We start from the raw sequence: 26604 nt of genomic DNA on the forward strand, positions 1-26604 counted from the left end.
GCGTCAACATCATAGCCATGGCCCATATCCAAGTCAAATGGGTTGCAAAAACATTGCTACATGCATAGTGTTATTATGTCAGTATTTTATGGATATGGCTATGAAAACCATCACAACCATCAAACACCTCAAGGGCTGCAATGATGCCACCGTCTGTAGTAGACTCCTATCGATCTCAATGCCAACAATTTCCAAAACTGCGAAAGAGGCCAAAACAACAAGCGATAAAGCAACAAAAACTAGTTACTAATCTCAAATTGACAAATAGGAAGAAAAACCATGCTACAATACCTAATCACATTGCCTCAAATGCAATATGCATTCTACACCTATCAAAAGTGCAAACCATAGACCCAAGCTTAGAGCTTCAGCAAAACCAACCAACAAGTTCATAAACTATGAGAAGAGACCTAAGGCACTAGTTGGACCTTCCAATTTCCTTGCCACCTCCAATTGCCTAGACACATTGCCCTCCCAAACAAAAAATGGAAAAAAGGCACAATCACCAACAAGGAACATTGTTTGTTCTGCCACTTGCACTAAAATTGCACAAGCAGAAGCCCACCCAAAGACCCCATCCATTTCAACCAATTAATCAAATCAGTCCTAGAAAGCCACATTTTCCTCTGATCCTAAAACCCTCTTACAAGATACCTTCCATCGTGGAATTATATACTAATATGGCCATCGATATGATGAAGATGATCATATGTACTAGATGCCTTGACAACACCTTCACCTTCTTTGCTTCTAGCTATGAAATATTAGATTTGGGTCTCCTAGATGAAAGTATGACTAAGATTGTAAGTTCTCTACCCTATGTGTGGGAGGAATTTGAGTTTATATTTATAAGCTATTTCTTGATTATCAAAGAGCTAATTACTACTTTAATATCATGAGAAAAAGCTCTCACAAGTTGCCTCATAATCTCGTTCAAATGTAGCTATGTAGAAACAACACCAATAGATCTCAATTACCTTGCAAAATCCAAATTAGTTTTCCTATAGATATGGTTCACCTTACGTGTATAGTGAAAAATGATTGACTATCAAATTTAATAATCAATGCTAGATAGTGTCGTTCCATCAATCTAACAAATATAGCCCAAGCTACATCGCTCTTACATCATTCAATGTACTCACCTTGACTCAAAATAGACCATTAGAGGAAAACATCACCCTCCACCCATATCTGGACTAGATTCTTAGTAAGAAAGAACTTCACATTGCCAACAAAATAGGTTCCATTGATGTTCTGACCTACATTATGCATATTGGGATACACCCACACAATATGGATCATTATGCATTATTCAAATATAACCCTCACTTTTACTATTGGTTATTGTAGAAGTAGCTCTATACTATATGCTCATGTATATAAATGATTACACATGCATTACAACCAAAAACTTGCACACCTTAGCATCAACACATCCACAAATATCCCCTCAAAATCTTGGAAAGTATTGCATGCATTTAGTTGAGGGAAGAGATCGTATAGGTTCAAAAACACAAATCAAAGGGACGAAATAGAATATCAAAAGTAATTAATCAAACCTAAAAACTTACACTCAATAGGAATAAAAGGGTAAGGTTTTGGTGTTAAGGGCTAAAATTTTGGTATTAATAGGGAAGTTTCTCTTCATCAATAAAATCATATCACCATCATGTATTGCGTTAGGTAGGTTTTTTAAAACAGCAAGAGAAGGAGAGAAAGTTTTGGAGGAGAAAATCAACAAACTCCAGTTACCATCACAAAAGAAGACTAAGCAAAATATAACTTGAAAATGGAAGTGAGGTAGTAACATCACCTATGATATCATCAAATTTAAAACCTTGCCAAAGTAGTAGCCAAAGATCTAGAATCAAAGGAGCTACTGGAAAGACGTGGATTGTAGGAATACATGAACAAGTACAAAGTTGAGGTGGACTACGACAAGTACACAAAATCAATTATGGCCTATGATCCTGATGTGCACAATGGAGTGATCATCCTGAAGGATGGAAATGACCAACATCATGTAGAAATACCACTACGATCAGATGCAATAGACAAAGCCTTAGACTTGCTAGAGAAAGAAGAAAAGTAACTAAGAAGCAAGACTGATGTCTACATCAAAAGTTGGGTATGAATAAGTAGAGGGTATTCACTAATGATGGAGTGAGCATAGAGGACATTCCAAACCCTATGGTGAGGATCTAGGCAAAGCTAATACACATGCTTTTTTCTAACAATAGGTACAACTCCACAATGAGAAAAATCCAAGCGGGAGTGTTGGAAATCCTAGTAGCAGAAAATGTGGACAAGAAACTTCGATGCATATGTTAGAGAAAACATCCATGCAAGAGACAAACCTTGAGTGCAAGTAGGCCAAGATTTGAAGAATCCACATCCACACTGACAATAAGAAAGAGTGCAGAAAGAAAAAGGCCACAATTAGAGGTACATTGGTGAGAATTCTAATAGTGATTATGAGAAAGTCATTGCCTCATAGTCAAGAAAGTCTCCAACATTACAAAAGTCTCTTAGTGTATCATTGCAAGAAGTTTCATTAATATTACAAGGGACATCAAGGCAAGAGCTTATAAAAATCTAAGGGAGGATGAGGTAAGGAAAAGGCAAAAGCAGGTAGAAGAGACCACAACAAGGCTAGCATAAACATAACAAAATCTTAAAGCATGGTAGGGGGCTAGCAAGTCATCAAGCCAAGCTTGTAGGCAAAGCCCAACTAGGGAAGAGAAAGTGAACCAATGATTGCACATAGTAATAGAAAACCCATCGTCTCATAAACATAGGAACGACTATATTGAAAGAGACAAAGAAAAGAGTTCAAGAAGTACAAAGTGCTAGAATTGAAACCCTACAACAACAACAAGTGGCACAACCAAAGCAACCAAGGTCAATGATCTCTTTGAGAGGGAGAAAAAAGAAAGATCATCATTAAGGTAGCAATAAGAAATGGTAAAGTTGCACATCTGAAGAGGAGAAGGCTATAGAAAGCAGCTAAGGAAGAATCTCAAAGGAAGAAGGAAAAATGAAAGCTAAGGCAATAAAAGGAAGGGGAGGAGCTTAGATGAAAAGAAGCAAAAGATTTAGCCCTAGCCATTAAAAGATCAATAGAGTAGCCAACAAGGGCCAAAGAATTAGCGCTCATGGATCTAATCTTGGAATCTTAACAAAAGCACGAACCAATCAAGGAGAAGGTCTAAGTACAGTATGAACCACCAATCATGACCACCTAGGGTCCACAACTGAAGACAAATCTAAAAGTTGACTAGAAGATAGGACAGATGAATTAGAATCACAAATTGTAGCTCTATCTTAAGTAAATTTAGAAGTCACAATCATAGGTGCTAAAAGGCTAGTAATAATTACAAATACAGAGTCAGAATAGTTCACAATTCACAACACACTCCTATAATTCTCAAACCCTCTATGGCCTTTGTCATGCATGAGGAAAGCATGGATAAGGCATGAAAGAGTACTAGAGAAGAAAGTGAAAGCTTCACTCACTTGTCCCTCACACCCACACACTCACACTCTCTCAGCTCTCAACCTCAAGCTCACACACAGTCTCTCTCACACAATGACAAAAGGCAAGATGGCAAGAACTAAAGTTAGCATACACATGAATAGTCTTTTTCATTATTTTTCATCCTTTTATACAAAAACTTAGGGTTTAGGTTTCCCCAAACCCCTTGAGCATCTAGCCCTCTTTTCAGGCCAAGTGACCAGTTCTCCCTTTTGCATGCATATTAAACTAAATTATTTGACAAAGTAACTTTGATAAAAAATTATAGTGGGTCTTTAGGGTTGTCATTTCCTTCATGTTGTCATGTCATTTTCCTTTAAGTAGGTAATAACTCAACTATCTCAACTTAATTGATGAGAACACTCAATGCGCCTTACTAGCCAAGGAGGGCAAATTAGGTAACAATAATTTTTAGCACCTAGTGTGTGATGCATCAAACACACAACAATTCTAAGACTGATAGGTGTCTTTCTCAAGAGCATCGTTTCCTTATGTGAACTAATTAGCCTTATTGAGGCCCTATTCACATGAGAAGAGTTAAGCATTATGTCTATTTTGAGCTCAAATGCGGGATAACTTAGGTTTTGACTCAAATGAATTTTCAATAGAGATTTAGAGGTACTAGGACAATATGACCAATAGATGAGCATAGTGCATATAGGGAGAACAACACAAAAGAGACTACAAGACTTAGAAGAGGAAAGGAGACTAGGGAAAGATTTGTTGTAGCAAGTTTCTAGATTCATGCAAGCATCAAGGATTGATAGTAGGTAAAGGAGAGAGGCCAAATTGAACCAAGTCTAGTATATATTGGCATTCCCAAGAAAAACTAGATCACGAGCAAATGATGAAAGGGAGAGAGCTCTAGAAGCGGACCGCGCCCCAGCTAAGCTCTTGACCAAGAGATTGCTAGACAATTTAGCCAATGAGAAAAGTAGTGTAGCACTAGTAGCCGCAATCCTAGCTAGACTAGGAATAATGCCCAACACTTGAATTAAGAAAAAGCTCCCCTAGTCAACACAAGGTAGATTGAGAAGTACAAGGCAAGATAGGATCCTGATAGCTTCATAGAGAATTCAAACAATTTTATGAGGCCAACAACCTCCAAGACTCAAACAAACATGTGCAAGCTTTTGGGCTATGTTTAGGAGAGAAGGGTAGAATTGGGTTCACCAACCTAGATGGCACCAAACATATTGATTTTGATGTGCTCAAGGACTTCTTTATCAAGAAACATGAGTCAGAAGAAAAAGGAAGAAATATGTGACTATATCACCCATGTTCGAAGTCTCTACAAGAGGATCTTGAGGATTGAGCAATCCACACAAAAGGTTGTCTCCATAGTGTTTCTCAATGGGATTAGAAATAGAAGTTGTTGAACGAAAGGAATGTTAAGGTTATTCAATCAGCATATATTATCATCATACACAAGGAAAGATCCACCATCTATAGTGAGCAACCTCTTTTTGACATGTAAGACAAAGGGAAAGGCATGGACCTCACACAAGAAATGGCTAACCTTAAGTTGGAGCTCACAAAGCTACAAAATGTAGTGAAGCAAGATACATGGCTTGAATTGGAGCTAGAGAGAACTTAACTTGCAAGAGCCTCACTAAGCTTCATAAGACTAAAGGACTTGTAGCCTAAGTCCCCTATCTATACTAGAGTTGAGGTTGTTAAGGAGAAGCTTCTAGATGATGACATAAGCAATATTGATTCAAGCACTCATCTAGAGCCTTCCAAAGGATCTTTTGGAATCTTCTTAGAATTTTCTAAAACTTTCTTAAATCTTCTAGAAGTTTTTAGAAGATACTAGGTTTTTTAATGCCCATAACCTTACCCCTCCTTTAGCGACAAGTTGCATGAGGAGTTGTAAGGTTTCTCAGTAAGACTCTTAGATTCAATGGATATTATTGATGAAACTCCTTAACTTTAGCATGTGCTTAGTGAAGAATGGAGGTTGGTTCCCATGTTCGCTCACTACAATCATAGCCCTTCCAATGAACAATGTATTCAAGCCTTCCATGAGCGACTTTGGACTCAAGGTTAGACTCAAGGTTAATCTTGACTGCATACTCTGGGTAACCTTTAATTTTAACAAGTGATGGTGGTTGTAAGTACCTCTCTTTTATTGAAAATGTATGGCAAGTTTCCAAGACTGAAATATGAAATATTGGATGAATTCTCATGGCTTGTGATAATTGGAGATAACAAGTGACTAGATTCATACAGCCAATGATTTTGAATGTCCCAATTCTTTGATAATCCAACTTTTGGGAGGGGAAAGAAGAATATAAATCTTATCATAAAGGCTAAAATTGATCTCCAATCTTGTAAGTTGGGTCTTGCATCCATTGTTGATTGGCACTGTCTTTATATATTTCCTAGGCTTGTTGAATACATGACGTTAACTTTTATTGATATTCGATGAGTATTCAAATAGATACATAGCAACTAGATTCTTTATTGGGTGAGTCATATAACTTCTCATTATAGGGTGACTTCCATAGTTGGCAAAGAATGGAGTTTGTCTAGAAGAGGTATGACTAGCATTACTGCAGGTGAATTCAGACAAAGAAAGTAAATCCACCCAATTATCATAATGGTAATTGATTATAATCAAAGATATTGTTCCAAGACTTGATTTTCACTCTTTTCATGTCCATTACAATGAGAGTGATTGATTGAAATGATGTTGGTTTGGACACCTCAAAACTTGATACAGATTATGGTCCTTGATTTGAAACAACATCATTTGGTAATCCATGATAACAATAGATGTGTTTAGCAAAAAGTCAAATTGTGTGGAAGCTTCTTGCTTGATTGCCAAGAACCACAAACCACTTATTGTTTCAAGTGTTTTAAGCTAACTGCAATGGCTACCTCTCACATAGTCATACACTCCAAGCTCCATCCTCCATTGGTGTGCGTGAGAAGAATAAGAAGAAGAAGAAGAAGAGAGGAGAAGATGGAGAGCTTCTCCACCATGGTCCCTCACCCTCACACACTCACTCCCTCTCTCAAGCACAAGCTCAAGCAAGCAAGAATAAGAAGAAGAAGAGAAGAGGAGAGCTAGTTTTGGGCACACACAAGAATGATTTTCTCCATTCTCTTTTTGCCTTTTTATACATACTCTCCTCCTCTTTGGGTGCCCGTCCCCTTTTACATGACTAGTCATTTTAACCAAGGTCTTCTCTCCTTATTTCTTCCCTCTTTTCACGGTTCTTTCACCCGTGCCCATCTACATTTACAAATTGCACAAGAGGGAGGCTGGTGCTTTTTTACAAAATGAATTACAATGCACATGGAGCTTTATTTGCTAGAATATTCGATGCACTCATTATTATGCACTTCCTTTTGCATTAAGGCTTTTCCTACATTTTTCTGAGCTTGCGTTTCTTTTCCACTTTTCTCGCCTCGGGCTTTTTTCCATTTCCAACTTTTTGAATCTTCCATTTTCAACTTTTTGGGGCCTTTCTGTCTTGGGCTTCCTTTTGAGCTATAACATTACCCCCTTCCTAGTTGAGTGCTAGTCCCATGGCACTTGTTGATAAGGACTCAGGTGGTTGAAGGTTTGCCATGTGGGTTGATGATGGGATTTTGGGAGGTTGACTATGGAGAAGAGACACATCAAATGAATGGAGAGTTGTGGATGCCGAGGATGGATTGAATGGATGATGGGGGCCTCCGATGCTAGTGGTTGATTGCGGGATGCCAAATGTACCTTAAAAGAAAAGGAAGTTGCACTAACTGGAGGTGTGCCTATCTCACAACGTAGTATATGGTGTCTGTGCCAATGGAACTAGGAGTTGGGTTGAACCTTAGGCACAAGCCTAAGGTGTTGTCCCACACTTGAGGACCCAATTCTTGTACAAAGGGAGGTGTTGTGGGTGTGACTTAGGGAGACAGATCTACCATAGGCAAGCAGGAGCTCCCTAGGTATGTCCTGCACATAAGGTGCCCTAAGTATGTGAAGTGAGGAATGGCTAGGGTAGTCCCTAGGTACAGTGCTTGTGACTCTTGTAGAGTACAAATTGCTTATTTCCTTAATGTGCTTCTTTGCTTTCTACTTCCTTCCTTCTTGTCCTTGTCCTTTTTTCTCTTATCCTTTTGTTAACCCCAACACGAAGAAAGCAAAAGGAAATAAAAAAGACGCAGGGCAAAGGCGGAAAAAAGGTAGCCCGACTGAAGAAAGAATAGGAGAAAAGGCCAAAAGCGCAAGGGCAACCTTAAAAGTCCAAGGCAAATGCAAAAGGGGAAAGGCGCATTTTAAAATAAAAAGGCTCACCCTGAAATCTTATAAAAGAGCGCCGGGCTCTCACCCGTGCAATTTGTAAATGTATACGGGCGATGGAAAGGAATCTAGGAAGATAGAAGGACAAGGGGAAAAATGGCCTAGGCTACGGCCGGCCATGTAAAAAAGAGAAAAAGGGGATGACCACCCAAAAGGGATTTAGGGTTTTGTATATAAAGTTGAAAAGTGAATGAGAAGATCATTCTTGTGTGTGGCCAAAGCTTCTTCTTCTTCTTCTCTTGTTTCTTGCCTTTTTGCTTGTGCTTGAGAGAGGATTGAGAGAGTGTGAGGGAGTGAGGGAGTGATTGTGTGAGAGTGAGGGATCTTGGAGAAGAAGCTCTCCATCTTCTCTCTTCATCTTTCCCTCCTCTCTTCTCTTCTCTTGTCTCGCGCATGGCTATGGAGGATGAAGCTCATGGGAGAGGGATTGAGGTTGCTTGAGCTTGCCTCAAGGATCGTGGAGCTACCGGTATGCAAGAAAGAGGAGGGTACTCAATCGAGCATCAAGGTAAGCTCACTACACCCGTAAGGTAGGCATTGCGCGTCGACTATGTGAGAGGTAGCCATGGCCGCTCGGTTCGAAACACTTGAGCAATAAGTGGTGCGTAGGTCTCGGGGTAGAGCTTGTAGCTCCCCTTCATTTTGGTTCCGTTTTGCTGGGACTGACGGAATCGAGCCTTGAGCACCGCGTGCATCAAATTGAGCATAGAAGTAGGGTTTGCAGCCTGAACTGGTGCTCGAGATAGCTAGGAGATTTAGGAGGTTTTAATCCGGAAAACAAGTAAGTGTTTTGGTTTGTTAGAAGCATTAGTGTAGGACTGCCATTCTGCATCTCTGTTTTGCATTTTGGCTGCACTAGATTAAGGTTAGATTAGGTTAAGAAAAGAGAAAACATAAGGTTTTGGCTGCTGCTAGAAACAGGAAAACAGGGGACCAGATTCAAATTTCTGGGTGCCATTGATTTGTGCTACTCCAGGTGAGTCTGGTGCTTCTTAGTAGTGCCCTAATCATATCTGGAAAGTCTCTTGTGTTCCACTAAGTTTGCACTGCAAGAAAAGAGAAAAGCCTGTTTTCGCACCAAGCACCACGAAAGCACTAAGCATAACGTGAATAAGGATTGCAGCTGCTTTCAAATAACAAGGAACACATCAGGATATCTAATAACATTAAGGAACCCACTAGTAGGAGAAGACCCCAAGACTTAGACAGGTGCCTGAGTGCCCTACTAGTAGGACCTGGAGAAGACATGAAGACATGGAAAGCAACAATATAGAGGATTGGATGCTGCCGGAGCTACTTGGATTTATTGACAACCTCGTGGAGCTGGAAGTAGAAACAATGTCGGGATCAAGAGGCGAACGAGGAGAGGACCAATTAGACTTAGGAGAATTCCCAACCTCAGTCCAGGAACTAGTCCACAACTACGATCAACTCACTAGGACCGTGATCCAGGGCAGACCTGTAGAGGAAGTGGTAGCAAACCTGGAAGAAGAGAGAAGAGCAATCAAGAGAGCGCTAGAAGGCATAATTGCCTACAGCCATGAGCAAAGGGCTAGAAGGCTACAGCAAGACGTAGATATGTATGAGGCTAGACGAGTGCTAGACCTAGCTGGAGCGGCCAAATCTGGACCGAATGTAGAGAGGGAACGTGCATCAGAGGCTGACATGACATTGAGCAAACTGGTAGCAAAGCGACTCTTGGACAGTACGTCCATTGAACAGAGCACTACTACCCTAGCCACCGCACTACTATCGGGATTGGGAGTCACGCAAGGGGCTAAAGAGCAGGCTAGAATCCCCATCGTAGCAAAACAACTAGCTAGATACGAACCTAGCAGTGACCCGTACAGCTTCATGGAGCAGCTCGAGCAAGTATGTGAGGCAAACGGTTTTACTGACCCTGCACAGCGAGCTCAAGCTTTCGGCCTGTGCTTAGGCGATAAGGGGAGGACCTGGTATTCTAGTCTAGATGACACAGAACGTACGAACTTTGTTCGCCTTAAGGGCCTCTTCATCAAGAGGTTTTCAGAGGCAGGGTATTCGGATAACCTCATCGTTAGGTTGATGAATATCAGTCAAAGGGAGAAGGAAGACGTTAGGGATTACGTCACTCAGGTGCATAGCCTCTACAAGAGAATCCCTGCCAATGAGTGACCTACTGAGAGGGCAGTGTCTGCAGTGTTCATGAATGGGATTCGGAGTGAGGAGCTCTACAAGGCTTTGGCCAGTAACTCCACCTTGCAACGAGATGTGCTAGCTAGAGTTTTCGAGGAGGCAATACGCGTAGATGATCAACTTAGGGAACGCAGCATGAGGACTACCAACCGAGACAGTGCAAGCTAGAGGGACCTTGAGAGATCAACTACTTCGGGGGAAAAAGCAACTGCTAGTGTGCAGGATAAGGGAAAGAGTGTAGACCACGACCGGGGGATGACAGAAATGAGAATGGAGATTGCACGGTTGCAAGAGCTGGTAAGGAAGCCTGTGAGATCGCATGTACAATGTATATACTGCGGCGGCAATCACCTTCCAGTTGAGTGCCAAGATCCTAGATCTTGGCCGTGCTCAAATTGCGGTAGATTCGGGCATGATGCAGTGCATTGCAGAATGCCGAGGAGATTCCCATATGCGCAGCAGTACAACCCTCCATACTTAGGTAATAGGCCACCTAATTTCTTTGGGAGGGGAGCCCAGTTAGCTCTCCTAGCACCGACTGACTCAAGACCTACCGTACCTAGGCTGGAGATGAACCCAACTGGTATACCCAGACCACCAGGGCCTTTTGTAACCCACCCATCTAGCGATGCTTCTATTCACTTTGTGGAGGAGCCTAATGAGGAAGAAACATATGTCAACCCGTACATATCCTATGACGAGGAGGGCAACCCAGTCCTGATGGACTATCGGCCGGTGCCGGTGATGGCTTCAGGAAGAGGAAGAGGCAGAGTCTTTGGAGGGCCACAGTCACATGCTGGACTTGCGGCCACCCAGGCCACATTTCATCACGTTGCCCAGAATGAGAACAAGCTAACAAGGACAAAGCGGATCTCCGATGCACAGAGTGTAGAATCACACATCTGTTTCTTGACTATCCTAGGCAGAAGCCATCAACCAGCTCTGCCAACATGCCATCACTACATGTTATGACGAGAGCTCAAACAAAACAGGCAGGCATCTCTTTGCCAGGGCTAAGTAACCTTGACGCAACCTCAATAGGAAAGAAAAGCCGGAGGAGACGGAAAAGGAGAACTGATGCAAAGATAACTCTTAAAACCGAGGAAGCGACTATGTTAGTACGGGAAAGAGGGTCACAGACATAAAGGCGGAGACCTCAGCTCCTAAGACAGCCGAGCTAGGGAGTGCCAAGGTAGGGGAATATCCCCATCCCAAACGGCAGCTCGAGGCTATAGCTAAGGTCAAGGAGTGGGTCAAGGATGCCCAAAAGCACCTCAAGGATGCTGAACCCATATTAGAAGATCCTATTGACGATTTCTCCAGTGTGAGCACACCAGTCTCACCTTCAAAACCACAAGCTGCGAGCATGCTTGCACCACTGGGGGCAACGCAAGGCCAAGGGGAAACTTGCCAGGGTAGACAGAACACATGGCCTAGAAATGCTAGCCTGAGGGGAAGACAAGAGCCCAGTAGCCTCCTCACAACCTTGTTGTCTACTCCAGTAACTCTAAGCTTGGAAGACCTGCTTAGGCAGAATCATTCCCTATGGCAGGAGTTAAAAGACTTGATGGAGGGACACACAGGACTTGCAGGTGCTGATCCGCAAGGTCATGATGCAGTTACGCAGATCCCAAGTCTAACTCTACACTCAACTCCTAAGTCTTTGCACATCAATGCTTTTTGGGAAGGCACTGAAATGCATGCAGTTTTACTCGTCCTAGCCTTAGGAGATATGATGCGAAAAGGAGTTGTAGACATAGGCGCAGGTGTTAGTGTACTAAGCCATGTAGTCTTAGAGGCATGGGGAAACCCTCCTGTAGAGACTGCCAGGTTTAACGTCACGTTAGCAAATGGAATGAAGGTAAGACCATTCGGGGTCTTAAAGAATTGGCCAGTAAAGATTGCCGGTGTGCAGTTTTTCGTAAACTTCATTATCATGAAGGGAGCGGATTACGACATACTATTAGGCCGACCTTGGATGAGGAATGCGCGTGTCATTGAGGACTGGGGCAATGGTTTGATTTTCCTAGGGAACAGAACTAGTGCAGTAAGGGTAGAGATGGACACTTGGAAGACGACCTCTATTGACCTAGATGCCATCTCAGCTATGCTGAAAGGCGATACTCAAATGACCAAACCCTATGGATCACTCACTAAATATATTCCTTGCCCTGAGGATGAGAGGGATTGGATGCACGTTTTGGCAACCATTGACCTACCATTCTCGTATGAGGAAGAACTATATCGGCAGGCTGCTAAAGCCGCAATCATGCCAATTGAGGAGCCAATTGTGCCACTCTGCATGATGGCAGGAAACTTACTCAACCCAGGCAAACCAGCCTCGTTCCATATCCCCAACAACAAACTAGAGCTTCAGGAAATTGTAGAGTATCTGACCAATAAACTGGAAGGCAACTTGGCTGCTAACTTAAAACCTCTACGTGATCTATTAGCTAAGCCAGAATGGAAATGGACCAAGGTCCACGACCTGAATTTGTTATATAACTGGGCTTTAGTTACTGATAACAAGGAGCCTGGAGAGGAAAGCTTAGGTGATGATGAGCAGTCAGAAGGACATGACTCTGATGACGAGGAATATGAGGACTGTCGCTCTACGGGAGAGGAGAGTGAAGAAGAGATAGATATAATAGAGTACAACACGGAAGGAAAAGCGATAGAACAAATCAGGGCAGACTCGAGGCTTAGGAGAGGAAGGACCAGTCAGAATGAAAAAGGAGCCATGCGAATGGAGTGTCATAGATCCTGGCTAGAACACATAGGAGCCTTGGATTACGAGCAAGCCGGAGTGGCACAACCATGGATAATCCCAGTGCTCAAGACGGATACACCTACTGAACTACGACCCCCTGGGGAAACACCTTCCTCAAGTGAGGGATGCGAGTTTAACTCAGAGTCGGAAGTCAGCACTGAGAGTGATCCCAAGATACCACAACCTTCTAAAGTCAAACGCACCAAGGGAGACTTGCCAGTCCACCTAAGGCGCAGGAGGCTAAAGGAGGAGGCTAGGAAGCAAGCAAAGGACTCAGAAGCAAAAAGGCAAAAGAAACCGCAGGATCTACCCAAACGGTTTACAAAATTAAAAAAGGGTGATAGAGTGGTGATTCTGCTAGGTGCGAAAAGACAAGGCCAAACTAGTGAACCGATTGAGGGACCCACCAAAGTCAAGGAAGTTAACTTGGTTGGGAAAGGTGAAAAGCCAAGACCTATATTCATTGCAGATGACTTGACGGAGGATGAGGAGACCAAACTTGTTGCACTCTTGCAAGAGTACATTGACGTATTTGCCTGGGGATGAACTTAAGGGAGTCGACCCTAGGATTGTGACTCATAATATCCCAATGGTCCCTGATGCAGTGCCAACGAAACAATGACCTTACCCCATGAATCCCAAACACGCCCATGTAGTAAAAGAGGAGATTGATAAACTCATGAGGGCAGGATTCATATATGAGATCGAGCACACGGACTGGGTATCACTTATCGTGATTGTCATGAAGAAAAATGAAAAAATCCGAGTGTGCATGAACTACAAGAAAGTGAATGCCGCTACAAAGAGGGATAACTATCCTTTACCTTACACCGAGCACATGCTTGAGAGGGTAGCAAGTAAAGAAGCCTACAATTTTCTGGATGGTTTCTCGAGCTATAATCAAGTGCAAGCGCACCCCGATGACAGGCACAAGACTGCCTTTGCCACGGAATGGGGTGTATTCGCCTACATTGTCATGCCTTTTGGGCTGATGAACGCACCTGTAACTTTTCAACGCCTAATGTGCACTATCTTTAAGGACATGCTTAGGCGCGAACTGGAAGTGTTTGTAGACGACTTATGTGTACACTCTACTTGGGCCGAACACTTACAGAAATTGAGAGCTGTCTTTGAAAGGTGTAGGTTGTACCACCTCTCATTGAACCCCTTAAAGTGCTAGTTCTGGGTGAAACACGGATGCATCTTAGGGCACGTACTGTCAAGGAACGGCATTGCCACTGACTTTTCTAAATTCAGAGTCATTGTTGACTTACCGCCACCCGATAACTACAAGGGAGTTCAGTGCTTCTTAGGACACACTGGATATTATCGACGCTTTGTACTAAATTATGCACTAATTGCTAGACCATTGTACAAGCTATTGATAGTATTTGAGTGGACTGAGGAATGCCAGCGCGCATATGAGGAGTTGAAAAAGGCTCTTACTACTGCACCAATCTTACGAGCCCTAGACTGGAACATAACGTTTCATGTACACATAGATGCCTCTAAGTTCACTATTGGAGCTGGTGAACATAACTTAGATTACCCGGTGAGTTTTGCCAATAGGCAGCTCACAGAGACCGAGATGAACTATTCCACGACAGAAAGGGAGGGGTTGGCCATGGTATTTGCAGTAAAGAAATTTAGGCATTACCTATTGGCCACTCCCTTTGTCTTTTTTGTTGACCATCAAGCCTTGCTATATCTTGTGAACAAGCATTGTGCTACAGGACGCATAGCTAGATGGTTACTCCTTCTACTGGAGTTTGACTTCTCTGTGGTTGTATGCAAAGGAAAGCAGCATTACATGGCTGACCACATGTCTCGCATACCCACAGGAGAAGCCGCTGGACAAGGCATACCTGACAATTTACCAGATGCTCATCTCTTTAACATGTCTAGTGAGAGAGAATTGTTTAAAGCTGATTTGACGCCGTACTGGGCCGATGACCTAGTGTAAGTGCTAGAGAGCGGACTACCTGAGAGACACATTGAGAAGGCAAGGCTGAGAAGACTTATCCTGAAAATTCGGCCATACCAACTGATAGCCGGCCAACTCTACACATTGGGACAAGACGGTTTATTGCGCAGATGCATATGTGAGCACGAGATGCACGATGCATTGAAAGAAGCACATGGTGGAATCACTGGAGGACACTTTAGCGGGGATACAACAGCCCGAAAGGTGCTACAATCCCAACTATGGTGGCCACCCTTTTCTGCGATGCAGCTAAATTCGTAAAGCACTGCGATGAGTGCCAAAGGACCAAAGTGCTTGTGTGGAAAGACAAGATGGAGTTGACCCCTGTCATAGCCCGACAACCCTTTGAAAAATGGGGCATTGATTTTATTGGACCTATCAGTCCTGTGGCACAATATTCCCAAGCTCGCTACATCATAGTGGCAATCGATTATCTAATGAAGTGGGCAGAGGCACGAGCCACGAGGAAGAATGATGCTAGAACCACTGCAAAGTTCTTGTGGGAGCAGGTCATTTCACGGTTTGGCTATCCAATCGAACTTGTAAGCGACCAAGGCATGCACTTCATTAATGAGGTGATTTCCCACCTGCTCTCTACCTTCCTAATAATTCATCGGAAGTCCTCTCCCTATTACCCTCAGGCTAATGGCTAAGCCGAATCCACGAATAAAATCTTAGTCAACGTGCTTACAAAGGTAGTGTCTACTTCAAGAAGTGACTGGGACAACAAGCTAATGGTGGCCTTGTGGGCCTATCGCACAGCTTATAAAACGGCTGTAGGACAGATGGCTTTTAGGCTGACGTACGAAACTGAAGCCATTTTACCCTTAGAATTCTTCGTCCCTAGCTTAAGGATAGCAGTCCAGGAGCATTGGGAGGGAAGAGAGGCTTGTACCAATCGCTTAGTGGAGTTAGAGCGCCTAACGGAGACCCGACTCCTCGCCACTCACTCTCTGATTTGTGAGAAGGCTCGACGAAAGATGTGGTTTGACAAGCATGTCAAACAGCGAGACTTTGAACAAGGAGACCTTGTTTTGCTATACTCTGTAAAAGAACATAAACAGAAGATGAAGTTTCGGGGGCTAGGGCCTTTCAGAGTACGCATGATTGGTAGAACAGGGAATGTTGAGTTAGAGACACTTGAAGGCGAAGGAATAGGATTTTTTAATGGCAGCCGCATAAAGAAGTACTATCCTCCTTCCCATCCATTACATGAGCCACCCATGCTAGAACCCCCAATGAACGTTTGCATGGCTACTATAACCGACCTTACAGATCAGGACGAAGAAACAGTGGCACTGGCATATCTACGAATCACAGTCACAGCAGGAGCGATGTATTCTTTTGATGCCTTGATTGATGAAGGTGCCGACTACAACATCTTGACGCATGACCATTGGACACACCTTGGTCAACCGAAACTACAGTCCACTAATGCCAAACTCACCCCATTTGGGGGTAATGCTTCACTCCTAGGGAAGTGCAAGGTAGTCATTTCTATCGAGTCTGAAAGTTTACCAGCTTTCTTCCATGTGTTGCCTGACACTAAAGGAGCCGGTAATATGTCACTATTAGGTCGTACTTTCAAGAAGCAAACGAACTGTAATGTGGATTACAACCTAAACCGCATTCATCTCGCCATAGGCAATGTGTGTATAGTGACAACTTTCAGCAAGGGCTGTCCTGACTCCTCCACCATTACGAAGCCACCGGTAGAAACCCCTACGACCACGCCTCAGCCCAAGTCTAAACAGAAGAAAACTAAGGCCTCATGCCAGGCTCTCGACCCTAGGCCCAAACCCACCAAGAGTGCTCACAAGGCCAAGGAGTCCAAGCTTATATGGGTGCCAAAATGGCAAAGACCACATCCAGGTAGACCACCCAAACGTGATTCTAAACGCCAAAATAATCAGCCATCACGGCCTAAGAGGCAGTCTAGAAGCTATCGACGTAGACACACAACCACGCCACGATGGATCCCCAAAGATCTCTTGCATGCACAAGGATACTACGAGGGCAACCCCTGGATTTGGGTGCCTAAAAATGGCAAGTTTAAAAGCTCATCTACAAGCAATCTCACCCCAGTGAGGGAGGCTTGCACACATGGTGCCCACGGCATAGTCAGCAAACCATTGCCCGCTGTGGCTAGTAAGCCCCATCTCATCTATTGACCAAAGCAAACGCTACAAGCCTTAGACTTACCTAATCCAGAGAACTTAAATACCCCCATGACTCCTCACTCAGAACCCAGCATAACTCCCATGCCCCCAGAGCTTCCTACATCACCTCAAAGTGCTTCGGAGTGCAAAGCTACACCTGTGACACCAATGATGAAGTCACTACTATCCAGTCCATTTGCACCATTCCCACCAGCAAGTCTTAAACCTTCCTACGTGGTACGACCTTTTCTTTCCTTGGCTAAAGACCTCGCCGCGACTTCTGGGGATGACTTAGTAACCTGCATCAAGATGTTGGACAAAACTTTCACTACATTCGCTAGAAGTCATGAGAGGCTAGACCTAGGTCTTCTTGACAAGACACTTGCTTCGAATGTTCGTGCATTACCATGCACTTGGAAAGAATACGAACTTATAACCGTTAAATTCCCCAAAATTGCTGCTGAACTGATAGCAAATGACGAAATCTCAAAGGAGCAAGTTGCCCTCAGAAGACTAATCACTTCATATCGTAAGCCTCCTCGTTCTGTTCTTCCTGAGCACGAGTTGCAAGAGCTCACGCAGATGGCAAGCTCGCCTTCCACGTTCTTGCAGCAGTGGCTTGCTCTGAGAATCCAATGGGAGAAAAAAGGTTGCCGGATAATGACCAATGCTGAGCAACGCAGGGCAGTTAAAACCATCGAATATGACCCTACTTATGTGGCACCTATCTCGTTTAGGGTTTTGGCCATCACCCACAACTAACATTTAGACGACCATGTGCTCGCTCACCCTTACATTGACCAATTCCTTACGGAAGAGGAATTACATGTTGCAAGCCGCCTTAATACTGGAGATCTCTTTCACGATGTCTTGACCTATATCTCCCAAGTCTCCATCCAACCATCTGCTCTTGATTGTCATGCCCAACTCGAATACAATCCAAGCTTCTATGATTGGTTATTGGCTAAGTAAGTCAATCCACGAAAAACAGCATTTGCCTCGTACTTCCTGTGCTAATTCTAGGAAGGATTCCTTGAAAGATCCAAGACAGGGGGGGAGCAATGTGAGAAAGAGCAGAGCAAAATGAGAGTCATGCTATCTAGCAGAATGTTATGATTAATTGAGTTTCAATGGAAGATACTGTAAAGGGAAAACAATAGCAATTGCTGTTGTGAGCCTGTCTCTAAAATTCAAGCCTCTAAGCAAATATACCAATTTTTGACACATACATTTTTCTCTCAAAATTGAGTTTTGTTAGAAATAAGCCAATTTTTAAGCATTAATGTTGGCATGGTGTGTTGACAGGTAACCACTATGGCAGGACAAGACAAAGGGAGCAAACTCCCATTTTCTGAAGAAGAGATGACCAAGTTCGCCATCAGCGTCGAGACAGGAGGATTTAGTCAATTCACCTTCAAGCACACGCTGAACTTGGATGAGGCCATCTTGGAGGAACCTGCACTCAAAGAATTGGTGGACAGATGCCACCTCCACAAGTATGTGGAAAAGGTGGGGCAGGCCGTGGATTACGGCATGTGTGCTGAATTTCTGAGGAACTTTGACAAGGGCAGGAACTATGGCACTGTCACAGTGAGGATAGTGGAGCAGGAAAGAAGAGTTGAAGTGCTCCTCAATGCGGCAATCGTAGACAAGGCCTTGGGGCTCGTACCCAAGAAAGAGAGGCGGACGAGAAGGGATGTTTATGCCATGCTGGGGGTAAAGAAAGAAGAGGTGCACACAGTGGATGGAATCAGCTTGCTGTTGACATCCCAGATCTAGCAGTGAAAGTGCAAGCGAAGATGATCCACACACTCTTTTCGGGCCAAAGGTACAATGCATTGATGAACAGGATTGGGGTCCCGTTGTTAGAAAGCATCGCAGCAGGAGTCCTTGAGGAGGTAGACTGGAATGGGTTCGTGCAGAAAACCATTCAAAGCTTAGTTGTCCTTCTCACTCCAGCGGAAGCACCAGCAGGAAGAGAATCCCCTGCCTCAAAGGCGGCCACAATTAGATATGGTGGTGTTTTGACAGCCATCATAGATGAAGCAATGAAGGATGCTGGAGTCATGGAAGAGCAAGCTGCACATCAAAGCCCACCGCATGAAAGCCCACCTCACCACGAAGGAGAAGAATCAAGTGAAAGAACGATAAGTGACAAGGGAGAATAGGAGATGCCGCCTATACAAGCAAGCAAACCAAAAGGACAAAAGAAAGGGGACAGGAGACATAAAGAAAGGAAAGAGAAATAGAGCAAAGAAGAACGAGCTGAAATCAAGAGGGCTCAAAGAGAGTCTAGGAGGGCTGAGGAAGAAAGGAGGAGGAAAGAGGGGGAAGAGCTTGCAAAGATAAGAGAAGAATCAAAGAAGGCAGAAGAGGACAAGAAAAGAAGGGCGGAAGAAGAAGCTGAAGAGCAGAGACTGAAGGAGCTGGTCGAGTTGGCAGAGGCTACACGAAGATCTGTGGAAGAGACCCACGGGGGTGGAGAGCTTGAACCTGTGAGCCCCCGTCATAAAGCCGAAGCTAGTTCAAGTGTGGAAGCAGCTCCAGTGGGGCTGTAGGCAAGGGCAAGTCCCTACTACATCCACTTCCTTCCTCTTTTGTGTCTGCAACGACTGAAACCACGACTACAACCACCACACAACCCACACCTCCCCTCAACACGGCATAGCTAATGAACATGATGCAAATGCTAGTGAGCAAAGTGGCCAAGATCATGCCAGGAACCGGATTGAAAAGGCCCGCTGCCGCCGCAGATGTAGAGTCACGGTAAGACCCTAAAAGACAAAGGCTGGAGGCATCAACCACCACACCCCATACTCCCATGCCTGCCGACACTGACTATGATGCATATGTGGCTGAGCTACTGGCACAACTAGACAAGGCGAAGGAAGATAAGAAAGTGGCCCTGATGGAGCTAGAAAAAGAAAAAGAAACATTAGTTGCTCTTAGGCTAGAAGTCTCAAGGCAGGGAGCCGACCGACGAAGAGAAATGAAGGCCCTGCATGACCAGCTAGTAGGAAAAGCAAAGAAAGCCCATGACAACGAAAGTCGCCTTAGACAAAGGCTGGAAGACGAATAGCAGAACATGGTGGCAGAGCGAAGGAGTCTAAAGCTACTAGTGCAGCAATACAATGATCTATAGCAAAAGATCGCTCAAGTGGAAAAGCTAAGATGGGAGGTTCAGGAAGGCGAAGCCAGTACACCACAAGAACATACCATGGAGCTCCGTTTGTGGCAGGAGCTAGAAGAACAAAACAGATTAATAAGTGAAATCGAGTTTCTGAAGAGTGAAGGGCCAGGAGTCTCAGCAGCAGAAGCAAAACGGCTACAAGATGAAGCGCAAAGATTATAAGATGCGTTGGAGACCTCCCAGGAAGATGTAGAGGCCCTCATGGCCATGGCTTTCAATAAAAAAAGGCTATTCCTTTGCTGAGATCCAAAGTCAAGAGTAGCTGGTGCAGGAAAAATCAGAAGTACTGGCCGAGGTGCACCAAAGGCTCAGCATTGTAGATCAAGCCAAAGGGATTGCTGAAGAGCAGCTGGATCGGAAGTCAAGAGAAATGAACCAGTTGTGGTTTTTAACAAATGAGCAACAACAGGTAGTGACCACCCTGTCAACCACTCCTCTGAGAGCTAAGGCTGATATTAATGAATACCTACAAAGTCACGCATTCTTATCTCAATGCCTACGACCGCCCCGTGATTAAATGGGTGTGATATGCCTTGACAATTGTACTCCCTCTCTCATTCTCAAAAAGAAAAAAAAGAAAAAAGAGAGAAAAGAAAGCAAAGAGAGAAAAAGCCACAAGGAAACAAAGACCAGGTGATTGGAGAGAAAGACAAGAGCAAAAAATAGCAAAGTTGAAAGATGAATCTACTACTAAGCAAGTTAACAAGGAGAACACTTCACATGTGCTTGCAGTCTCCCTTCATTGTTATTGTGCACCACACTCACTGCATCTAGGGTTCTCCCTAGCCCCTTCCCCACTTCACACTTAGGGCACATCAAGGGCAGGAATTTCAGACCTGTCATCCTAAGTTTTGCACCGCATCTCCAATGATGCCCGAACTGGGTCCTCAAGTGTGGGACATTACCAAGGGCTTGCCCAAGGTTAGACCCATCTCCCAGTTCCACTGGCACAGGCACCATGCACTACACAGTGAGACAGGCACACCCCCTAGGAAGTGCACAACTTTTCTTGCAGGTTATGTTCGTGTTTCAAGAACTGGCTACTTGGCTGAAGAAGCTCATCCACTACATCCTCCAATGACAAGGAATTTTTCCATGAGTCGGACATGACTCCATTACTGCAACTTCAGGAGCTTCGCTGCGAAGGTTTAAATGGCTCAACAGATTTCATGTTGTTAGCCATCTGCCTGCTGATGTCTACCATGATTGAACCAAGTCAAGGTAGAACTGCCATTGGCATAGATCTTGGATCCTCATCATCCAATGATCCATGCCCAACGCCTCAAGATCTACGGATCGCTTATTGATTCCACAAGCCTAAAGACCTTCAACTCAAAACTGAAGACTTTCAACTCAAAGACAAGGATCTTCAATCAAAGCAACGGATTTTCAAGGCAAACAACGTTCAGGGGGTTTCTCCAGAATAAATCCCTCCAATACCACCCTCTAAGGGATTGCTTATTGCTTCAAGCGTTTCTGATACTCAAAAGACGATCAGCTACATAAGGGGTGCCACAACAGTGTGAAAGATGCCGAGTATCTTCATGAAGCCTAAAGCACGCCGGAAACTTTCCTGGTCATCGTCCTTAAACCCCATCACCTATCATTCACCCAACCACATTGGAAGTAGTGTCACCCACCTACTTGTTCCACCTAGCAGCCGACCTAACTAGCCACTACGTCCTTGTCACCCACGTCTTCGGTGCATGCTACAGCCTGCTACCTACGACGGTGAGTGCCATGGGACTGGCACTTGTCTAGGAGGGCGGTAATGTTAACCCCAACACGAAGAAAGCAACACGAAGAAAGCAAAAGGAAATAAAAAAGACGCAGGTCAAAGGTGGAAAAAAGGTAGCTCGACAAAAAGCGCAAGGGCAACCTTAAAAGTCCAAGGCAAATGCAAAAGGGGAAAGGCGCATTTTAAAATAAAAAGGCTCACCCTAAAATCTTGTAAAAGAGCGCCGGGCTCTCACCCGTGAAATTTGTAGATGTAGACGGGCGGTGGAAAGGAATCTAGGAAGATAGAATGACAAGGGGAAAAATGGCCTAGGCTACGGCTGGCCGTGTAAAAAAGAGAAAAAGGGGATGACCACCCAAAAGGGATTTAGGGTTTTGTATATAAAGTTGAAAAGTGAATGAGAAGATCATTCTTGTGTGTGGCCAAAGCTTCTTCTTCTTCTTCTCTTGTTTCTTGCATTCTTGCTTGTGCTTGAGAGAGGGATTGAGAGAGTGTGAGGGAGTGATTGTGTGAGAGTGAGGGATCTTGGAGAAGAAGCTCTCCATCTTCTCTCTTCATCTTCCCCTCCTCTCTTCTCTTCTCTTGTCTCACGCGTGGCTATGGAGGATGAAGCTCATGGGAGAGGGATTGAGGTTGCTTGAGCTTGCCTCAAGGATCGTGGAGCTACCGGTGTGCAAGAAAGAGGAGGGTACTCGATCGAGCATCAAGGTAAGTGCACTACACCCGTAAGGTAGGCATTGCGCGTCGGCTATGTGAGAGGTAGCCATGGCCGCTCGGTTCGAAACACTTGAGCAATAAGTGGTCCGTAGGTCTCGAGATAGAGCTTGTAGCTCCCCTTCACCTTTCTTTTCTCTTTTTGCTTTTCTTTTTATTTTTGTTTTTCTCTTTCTTTCTCTCCCCTTTTTTTCTTTTTTTTGAATGATTTTAATAAGGAAGCATGCTAAGAGGCATCCCTTATGTTCCAGGGGAGTAGGGGCCAAGTTGCATATGGTGGCTTGAGGGCTTTGTTGATGAGGAATGCCCTATTTTGCAAATACCCCTTTAAGTTACACATGGTGAATCTACTGTCACTTATATCCTCTAAGAGGTTCATGAAAAATGCTAGCATGAGAGTGGCTCTCATCATGAGGCGCACCATCTCACATCTATCTATCCCAGCATTGAGATCAGAAAAGAGGGACAATACCACTCTTCCTCTGCAGTAGGTTTTTGTTTTAGTAATACTCGTAGTAGGCAGAGGTAGTTACATGTGGTGATGAAAGCGAGGTTGGGGCAAGAGGAAAAGTTATTCAGGAAACTTGCTATAGATGGGCAGAGGTCCCTTTTGGTGAAAATTAAGTAGTCTTTAGGGATTGAGATATTTACATTATAGATCAAAGGGAAGTCATATTTACCATGCACCTCCCTGTTAAAATCAACTCCAAAACTTCTTAGGTAGGGCAAGTAGATAGGATCATCTTGCTCATAAGGTAGGGTACTGTAGAAAGTGATCCAGACCTCTAAACTAGAGTCCCAGATGTTCCTGTGCCACCTTGGTTGTGCCTCACATCCCTCTACCCTCCGGGGTACCTCTGCCACCTTATCTTCCCAATAGTTTGCAGGTTCCTGCCGCCACCTTGTGGGGTGCCTCCTCTATTCCTCTAGCCATATCCTTCCCATACTTGCTGAAAGCTTGATAACATCCTGCACCACCCTAGGAGATAGCATTATGTCCAATGAGTGAGGGAAGGTGAAAGAGAACTCGAATGGGTTGCAGTTTTTTCATTACTCCCACACTACAAGTTCCTGGCCCCAGTTGATGGGATCACACTCCTCACCTTGAGGGATGGCCACTTGAGGAACTTGCGGTGTCCTAGCTTGAAACTTCCTATGGGCATGTTCCACTTGCTCCTTGCGCTTGTGCCTTGCCTCCACCATCTGTTTGGGTGGCCTTTCTTCCTCCCCTTGCTCTTCTATTTGCACTTGTGACTGCATGGGGGGGTATGGTCCCTGCACTTGTTCCTCCTATTGATGGTCCAGTTTGAAATCAGGTCCTTCCTGGACCCCGGCTCTAGTGGCTCTTGCTGCAGTGGTTGCATTTTCCAATTCTAGCTCCCCAAGCCCTAGCAAGGTGAGTTCTTGTGCGATTAAGGTAATTGAGATTGGGTGAGTGTATTGCCCCTCTAGTCCCAAACTTGTGCTTGTCTTGGGTGCCTTGTCATGGAGTCCATGTTGCAGAGCCCTCCTTGTTGTCAATCTAGCTTTGTCTTTAATTACTCCACTGCCTCTTCTCTTCCTGGCTGTGTGACATTCAACATTGTTATTAGGAATGCATGTTATTGCTCCAACATTCCTATCTCGAGACAGCCATAGCTTTGCTTTCTACTAGGAGGCGCTCACCTTGGCATGGGCCATCTTGTAGGCTAAGTTTTTTATTCAATCTTCGTTTCTCACTACCCATTCTTCTAACTTTTCCTTCATCTGCTCCTCTCGTTGGTTCCTTGCCTCTTGTAGCTCTTTCCTAGCCTCTTCTTTTTGCCTCTTCAGCTCTTTTATTTCCAGTTCTAGGCATTTATTTTCGCAAGTCTTAAAGGCACAAGTATTTCCAAGGAGATGCGGTTCTCCCTCTCTTCATCATACAACTCCTTAAAACCCGCTTCTCCCTTTCTTGCCTTCAAGGCCTCTTTTAATGAGATTACTCCCTATTAATGATGGTCATTACCCTTGCTTGTTCCATCCTGTAGTCTGCGAAGGCAACCTTTTCTTTTTCAAGCTCTATGGGTGAGGCCTTTTTATCTTTGATTTCTTTGTGGAGTTGGCTTTGAAATTCCTTCACCAATATATCATGATCTTCATTATGGCACATGGCTAAAGGCACCAAAGTAGTTCATACTTCTAAAAGCGGGGTACCTTAGGCCCTTGGCGTGACTGTGTGTTAGCTTGCTGCCAGTCTTTTGGTTCCTGCAAGAGGGGCTCCTTCACTGGGTGTAGGTGCAATTTCTTGTACTTTGCTAACTACATACTACATCCAAGCCATGAGATTGCTTTCATTGACTGCCCCTTTTGTAGCACCCTATGTTAGGGTGATTGTTTGTGTGGCCAAGATTGGTGGGATTGGTTGTAAAGGGGATTTACCCTTGCCTTTCACCACCGGTCTTGGTCTTGCTTCTTCCATTGTTGTGCTTATGCTTGGCATGTACTCCCTTGTTGGGTTCATCATTGCCAATTCTTGAGATTAGGAGGGTTGCTCCACTGATCTTCGAATGGAAAGAGCAAAATCCTCCTCTTCTTGTTGTCTCAGTCTTTGTTCCTCCTCTTCTTGCCTCTTTCTACACTCTGCTTCTAGCATTTTCGACTTCTCCTCCACTCTTTGCAGTTCTCTAATTTTCCTCAATGGTAGAGTGGGCCCTCCATATGGGGATTTTGAGAGTAATCTTCCTTCTTCCGCCTTGGCTTGAGAATTCTCATCCTTCCTACTCACTAGCTATCCTCTCACTTAAGGCTTCTTGTAGTTGAGGTGGTTGGTCATTCTCCTTTTCATTAATGATTCTTGATGTGTTGTCCTGCTCCTCTTTATGGGTTTCTTCTCCCCCCTGTTCTCCTCCTGAAATCGACATGGTCAAGCTTGTTGGGTGGGAGAGACACTCTCCTCATGAATTGGTGATGGATCTAGGGTTTTCTCTACCACTTCTCTTTCCACCTTCTCTAGACCTTCTTGGATAATGCTTGTTCACACTCCTCCAAAACCTATGGTTGAATAGGTTTTTTCCTTTCAGACTCTGTAGATAGCCGAGGACTCTCCTCCTACCACCCTTGGTGCTGCGGCTAGTATCTTTGTTGAGGTCTGTATTATTTTTTGGATGTAGGTGTTCTAATTCACCTCATCTAGGGCATTGGCTACAAGGCTTTCCAACAAGGGTACACCAATTCTACTCATAAGGGCATTATATCTCCGGCTTGAAAAAAGGGTGTGGATCATTTTGGCCTACAACCGAATGGTGGAGTTCGGAATATCAACTAGGTTGATTCCATCATTGGTGTAGACCCTTCTTTTGTCCAGCCCTTGCATTCCATACATATCCCTCTTCGGTCTCTTTTTTGGCTTCTCTACTAGCCCATGTGCCTTCTCTAGAATCTCTAGACTAAGGGGAACCACCACACTTCTAGAGCTCTCGCCTTGCCTGATAGTCACCGTGCCAATGTTCCCTTAGATGTCAAAGTCCTTAGGAATTCAATGCATTTATTGTGGTCTATGTCTTGTCCCACCTTTTCCAAGTACTTGGTAAGTTTATATCACTCCAACATCTATGACACCACTTCTTCCACTGTCACCACTCCTTCCATATTGTGGATGTTGTGATATTTCAATTGGTTAAATATCCAAATCTCCATGGCTAATCCATATCTTCTATGTTCCTCATTTGAGAAGGGGAGCCTGTTGGTTTTATCCTACTATCCTACCATTTTAGGTTCATATCGCCACACAACATCCCACTGTTATTCTTTAAAGGCCAACTCTTGCACAGAAAGTAAGAAGAATTCTCATACAATGAGGAATATAACCCACAAATTAAGAATTCTCATACCAATCAATCCACACATTTATTCTTTTCTTTTAGAATTCAATTCCTATTTTGAATTTTCATCCATTACTCCCCTTCCCCCCTGAAAGGATGAAAATCCTTCCTAGGATTGAGGAAATTAAAGTGTATGGGCATTCAACACGTCCATGGTGTGCTTTACTTTCTCAAGAACCAGTCATAAAACTTGGGGTTATATT

The sequence above is a fragment of the Lygodium microphyllum genome, chromosome 5 (genome assembly GCF_053477565.2).
Source record: "Lygodium microphyllum isolate KBCC chromosome 5, Lygodium_microphyllum_v1.1.10, whole genome shotgun sequence".
NCBI classification, from domain to species: domain Eukaryota; kingdom Viridiplantae; phylum Streptophyta; class Polypodiopsida; order Schizaeales; family Lygodiaceae; genus Lygodium; species Lygodium microphyllum.